This window comes from Lepeophtheirus salmonis, chromosome 5 (assembly GCF_016086655.4).
Source record: "Lepeophtheirus salmonis chromosome 5, UVic_Lsal_1.4, whole genome shotgun sequence".
NCBI classification, from domain to species: Eukaryota; Metazoa; Arthropoda; class Copepoda; order Siphonostomatoida; family Caligidae; genus Lepeophtheirus; species Lepeophtheirus salmonis.
Genome location: NC_052135.2, coordinates 19,723,725 through 19,729,956, shown reverse-complemented (window position 1 = coordinate 19,729,956; position 6,232 = coordinate 19,723,725). Strand labels below are relative to the sequence as shown.

The window sequence follows — 6,232 nt, the reverse complement described above, 5'->3', positions numbered from 1 at the left end:
GTTTTATTAATCAGAGAAGCTGCAAGTGATGAAGCACATTTTAGACTCCTTAATTTTTATTAAATAAGGTGTATAATTTTTTGTCTTATAAAACAAACACTAAAAATATAAAATTAAATTTTTTGACTCATATTTGGAACACTGGTACAAAAGGACTAAAAATGATCAATTTTAGCCAAAAATCTCATTTTGCGGTATTATAACAGTCTGTTTTACGTCAAAAATGACGTGAGATGCCTCAAACAAATCCAAAGTTAGTTTTTTGGTTGTCCACAGCAGAAAAAGTCTCAGCGCAACGGATAAAATATTATCCAAAAATGGGACAATCTAGTGCACACTACACAATATATTATTTCATATACATATTGTATACTTGGATAAATAAAAAAAGACTTGCAAAAAATTTAGATACATACATAAGTAGATGTATTATTAGGAACGCGAATGCATTTTCCTTATTCTTTATTTTTTTGCAAGGAATTTTCTCTTAGCTTAGTTAAAGCAATAATAGTGAAATAGTATGCCATTATTATTTTTTATCAAATTTTTTATGCCTACCTTTCTAACCAAAAATATATAAAGGGGGATAACTCAATGATTGTCCATTACTTTTATTCATAATGGGTCAAAGAGATATATCATATTAAGTGAACAGTTAAATACTAATACTCAATCTTGTTGTTCCATATAGGAACAGCTATTTCAACCCTCTGTTTTAACTCCAATATCCTCATAATATCTTGTGCAACTCTTATTTTTGCACTTCTTTAATAGTAAGTTATTAACTTATAATATAATTTCTGTATACCAATTTTTTAGTGGGGATTTTATTAGTTCTGAGTAATTAAAAGTTTTGAAATTAGTTATCGAGGTTTCAAATAGTGTTTTTTTTTTATTTTTCGATAAATATGAAAAAAGTAGATGGATGTGGGAGATGTCAGTTTTTCTTTATCATTAAGAGGCTGTTAGAAAAAGTTTATAAATTTCTTTTGATTCATTATAATTTTTTTAAGATTTAAAGCTTGTTTAAGTACTCGAATAAATGATATTAATACAGAACCATTTTCAAAATGAATTTATCATTTTCAAAAGTTATAATTGCATAAAGTTGAAATAGGGGCTTTTTCAACAGTGTTTCATAGCTCTAATAACAAAAGTACATATAATAATAATTTTTGTTAATCTTCCTTCAAAAACACTTCATATCCTTGTTAATTTGAGATAAGAATATTAGAATGTTTCAAGGATAAAATCCCCAAATGAGAGAAAACTGTTACGATATATGTCATTACCCTCCCTTTTTCTAAACTTCTGCAAACTTGGCATGACATGTACATTGTAGGCAATCTACAGATGTACGAATACATGTATACTGCCATTTATATAAAAAAAAAAAAAAATAACAGCCTACTTTTGAAGTCCACTTAAATGGACGTCTTTATCCATCATCGCCACAAATACTACTGGTTATTAGATATGTATTTTTTTTATTTATTGAAAATGCAAATCTGATACTTCAATTATACATATTAGTATTTTTTAATATTATTTAAGAAACGTCAATCAAGGTTTGCATAAAATGATATCGCTACTTATATAAAAAGATATTTATATATATTTTGCATAATAATTTAACCTTTATAAACAGTTATAACTTAGAGGCATGTGATTACGTAGAAATGAACTCTATAGTAAATATAATTGTACATTTATTAAAAATAAATAAAACAACAACATTTCGACAGTTGAAGATATTTTTTTCATGAATTTGCCTCTTTATACTTGTAAATATAAATATCTAACTTCATTGATTTTTCTCATAGTTTCTCTCAAAGTCATAGCAAAGAAAAAGAAAACAATTAAAGTATGCGTTCAGTAAGATAAATTGTACACATCAGTAAATAAAATATTGTGGGTAGACGCTGTCTCAACTTTTACCCATTTATAGCTCTGGTGCGTCAACATAAAAACAATATGGAACAAAAGTTAAGAAAATCAAAGTTTATTTTTTTAACTCATATATAAATGCAAATGGAGTCGTCGCAAGCCCCTTTTTCGTGAGGGGGAGGGAGGTTAAGCTACCTTAAAAGTTTCAGAAGCAGCCATAAAATTGATATCTTACCTTAAATACAGGGTGAGCCATAAGGTTTCAAAAGCCAAGAACGTGTATTAATATTTATTTGTTAAACATTTTTATTCATTATAGTTATCAACGTTAAATTTCCTTCAAAATGAGTGCAATTCATTCCACATGGCCACCAATTGCGGCAACTATAGCTCTCAGAAATTATAGAACTGCTTTACACGCTGTATGGATGGTCTTCTCCGACAAATTGCCCCATTCGTACAGTATGACGGCCTTCAAGTCTTCACCGCTGCAGTCGGAAATCACACTAACTTCCTTCTCCGGAATGGTCTACTTGGAAGAAGGGCCACATGTCCTTGATCCAAAATTGCTCAAAAGTAGTTTTGCACCACACATGTGCAGACTTTGCTGTATGGGAAGATGGTCCGTCTTGCTGAAAACAGTAAGACCCTTCCCAGTGATATTCGTCGATCGAGGGAAGTACATATTGTAACATATCTAGATAGACAAGTTGATTGACCTTCACAACCTCAGTAATGAAGATAAAGGTCGTCTTGATCCTGCTGGAAGTGATTGTTTTATCGTGTAGTGGACCGATAACTTGGATACATTGAGGTATTTTAGGCCTTTAGTAATGGCCTTAAAGCTCTTCCCTTCCAAATGAACGTTCGGGTTAATGATGTTATCGTTAAAGTATCAGAACAAATAGAAGTTGTGTTAATCATATGCAACAAACAGAATTAAAAAATACACACTTATCGAGAAAAATATTAAGCTGAAGTATTTGCCCTAAGACTTATGGGTTACATATTATATTTATAAGTATGTTTTTTTTATTCTAACAGATGGAAATCAAAATGGTCGAACACATTGTTATGTTTAAAACTATCCAATAATGACGATGACTGATTATTATCTTATTTACAAAATTATATTATATTATAAGACTCTAATGATCAATACATTATCTAAACAATGTCATGGTCAATCCCATATTAATAATGATTATCCTCTCTCTGCACCTAGTCCTAGAGAGAGCGGCGTTCTAAGCTGTTTAGTAAAATACTAACCCCCAACACACATCGGTCAAAATATAGTAAGTAGACGTATAAAATAATTTTTTTAAGTTTCTATGATATTTTTTGGGAGTCCAAAATCATTATGAGTCTGTTTTTGAACAAAGTAAATCCTCATTTTCCTTTTTTCTTTCTATATATCTATCCCTATCTCTGTTTCTTCTCTTCTACATCTGTAATCTTTCTATAGGGTAGGGCAGCAAAATGTGGACTGATATTTAATGTATATTTTCTCATCACTATGGAAATGCTTCGTGATTACTTTTTTGATATTTTGTTTCCACCGTCCTTTTTACATTAACAAACTATGCTAATCATTTAGTCATTTAATCATCATGAGCGAGCAACAAGTAAAAAGGTAACGCACCTCAGATCTCATATATGCCGGGTATACCATTTTGCCATGGGTTTAGACCAACTACGCGACAGATCACTATGTGTAGACTCGGAAACGTGCCCCTCTCACACGTCTGCGAAGTGCCAAAAGTTTTGTACATATAACATGGCTCGACTCTGGTCCAAAGATATATGGCCCTTTCTCACCGGACGTGAGCCCACTAGACTTTTTTATATAGACACTTTCGAAAGGGAAACCAACAGGACCTCAGATCCAAATGTGGACTTGCTGAAGTCATCCATGGTGTCTGCATGGGACAACTTGTCAGGGGTGTGTGTCATCAACTCCTTCATGGCCTTCAGGTGACGTTTAAAGTCTATGATTGATAATGAAGGTGACCATATCGAGTGAAAAAACTTTTGCAAAAACTTTTTTTACATATTTTGTTAACATTATTTTTTTGCCAATTATTGAAAATATAAAATTATTGATGTATTTTGAAATCCATTTCTCTAGTCCAAGTTTTGCTGCCCTACCCCTACTGTATATCCCTCTTAATGTATTTTTTTCTTCTACCTTCATTCTTTGTTTATATGCCATCCTATCCAGATCTTCAACGGAGGTACCCTCTACTACTGTATATATATATAATAAACGTATTTATATATATCACATTTTTGATCATTGTTAGGACTAAGCATCCTATATGATGAAAAATTGCAACGTACATATCTACATACATTGCTATCCAAGGCACTCTTATATACATTCATTGACTTCAAGGAAAAGGTTGAGTGATTGAGGAAAGAATATAAGGTCACAATTCCTGCCGTTAATGGAATTTTAACAATGGTTACTATGAAGATCAAAGGTTTGGATATTTTCTGTACAGTAATTAAGCAACAATTCATTATAACTGGGTTTAATACAATTGGAAGGATACAAAACGAAACAAAAATTACTACTTTGCGTTTCCAGTTCAGGAAGATAATTGATTGTAGTCCATCAAAATGTACCCACCTAAGAAAAATGTTCATCTAAAATCATAGGAACGAATGAGAGATTCAAATTATTTGATCAAGATAAAGGCATATCGTAATTTAATTCTTGAAATCATTCTTGTTCAAGTCCAAATTGTTATAATTCTTGTTGTTAAACAACAATACATTCAATACTTAAGATACGGTCATACCAAGAGTAGTTGCAGAGTAAAATAGAGTTTAAACATATCCATATATAATAATTATGAATGTAAGGCTAAAAAAAGGACTTGCTTATATATTTACAATGTTTATGCTAAAGAAAGTATTATAGACAAGTCCTACAAAAAAAGTAGTCCTGAAAATGTAACAATGAATCATTTGTCTACAATGAATCTAATGAGTGGATTGCTGGGGAAGATAAAAGGAAGGATGAAAAATGTAACTCTCAAATGAGTGAGAAAACCATAAGGGGAGAAAGAACTCGATAGAAGAAAGTACAGAAAATGAAAGAAGATCAAAACGAGGATAGTAAATACGAATCTGATAAACTGAATGAAAAGGAAATAGAGTTTTCAAGTATTGATATGAAAAATTTATTTAATTTTTTTTTCTAATGTCTAATAATATTTACTACAATATTTAAAGGAGTAGAAAGATTAATTCATAGGCATATTGAGTGGCCCTATAATAGATCAATTCGGATTTTGAAACGGAAAATCTACAAACTGATCTATGGAAAAAAGTGAAAGCGTGGTACTTTGTAAAAACATGCTATTATAAACAAACTTTAAACTATAAATTTTTTCAAATCATTTTTAAAGCTTTAAAATGGTTTTTGAAGTTGACTGAAGGTTCTAAAAGTCTTTTTCACGAATTATTCGACAAATAGTATGACTTTGTACCGATTTCTAAAAGAAAAAGATGAGTCTCATCAGAACTCAAGGCTTTTGATTTTACTTTACTTCCCTCTAAATCCTTAATATCAAGCTGAATAACAGAAACAAATGTGTTACACCCTCAAAACTTGAGATTAATTCTCGTGGATGCATCAACAAGAGATGTACCACAATCCATTTTTTAAAAATGAAAGAAAATAGAAAAAAAAGCACAAAAAGTATAAATATTAGTGGAAAACAAAATTGAGAAAAACTATTATTTCTGTAATAATGGTTCTAATGGTTTATACTCTTTTTCTTCTTTATGGGAAATATATTATTATTAAAACTAATTAATGTATTAAATCCTTGTTTTTTAATGGGTTTCTACTTCTACTCTCTACAATTAATGGTTGTCATGTGAGACACAAACCTTCCTTGACTATTTATACCTAACTAAGTTTTCAAAAATATATATATAAATTGTAATTCCTTTTGTATGCATATTATAAGATAAACTTTCGTTGTCTAACGTGACTTATCCTCTAATGAACCTGATGTCTATTGACATATTCTGTTGAATTATTGAGCCTGTCTTAGAGGAAGAATATCCATCCTGTACCAAAGTGATATTCAAAATCATTTTTGCATTCTCATTTAAAAAATGTTCTATGATGGCTCAATAAATAATTTACTCAGTTTGGGTAAGTAAATTCAAGTGTGATTAAATTTTTAAATTAAAGAAATTGGCAATTGACAAAATATTGTTATAATCCTTTTTTTTATGTTAAGGGTCAATTTGACTCGTGTTTGTGTTTACTAAAGTACAGCTTATCTTCTTTTTTTTTTATCTAGAGTCAAGTAAAAATATTCAA

The 6,232-nt window shown here is 30.2% G+C and overlaps 1 long non-coding RNA gene across 2 annotated transcripts; it reads left to right on the top strand.

Moving 5' to 3' along the window:
- Positions 1 to 216: 216 nt before the first annotated feature.
- On the top strand, positions 217 to 3,063 carry LOC121118977 (uncharacterized). 2 transcript variants are annotated; one of them, XR_011780039.1, is made up of 5 exons: positions 218 to 773; positions 1,824 to 1,875; positions 1,949 to 2,134; positions 2,207 to 2,866; positions 2,932 to 3,063. It is a non-coding gene; the product is annotated as an uncharacterized lncRNA (long non-coding RNA). The 2 variants fall into 2 exon arrangements; XR_005864631.2 differs by having other exon boundaries at positions 217 to 773; positions 2,207 to 3,063.
- The last annotated feature ends 3,169 nt before the right edge of the window (positions 3,064 to 6,232 follow it).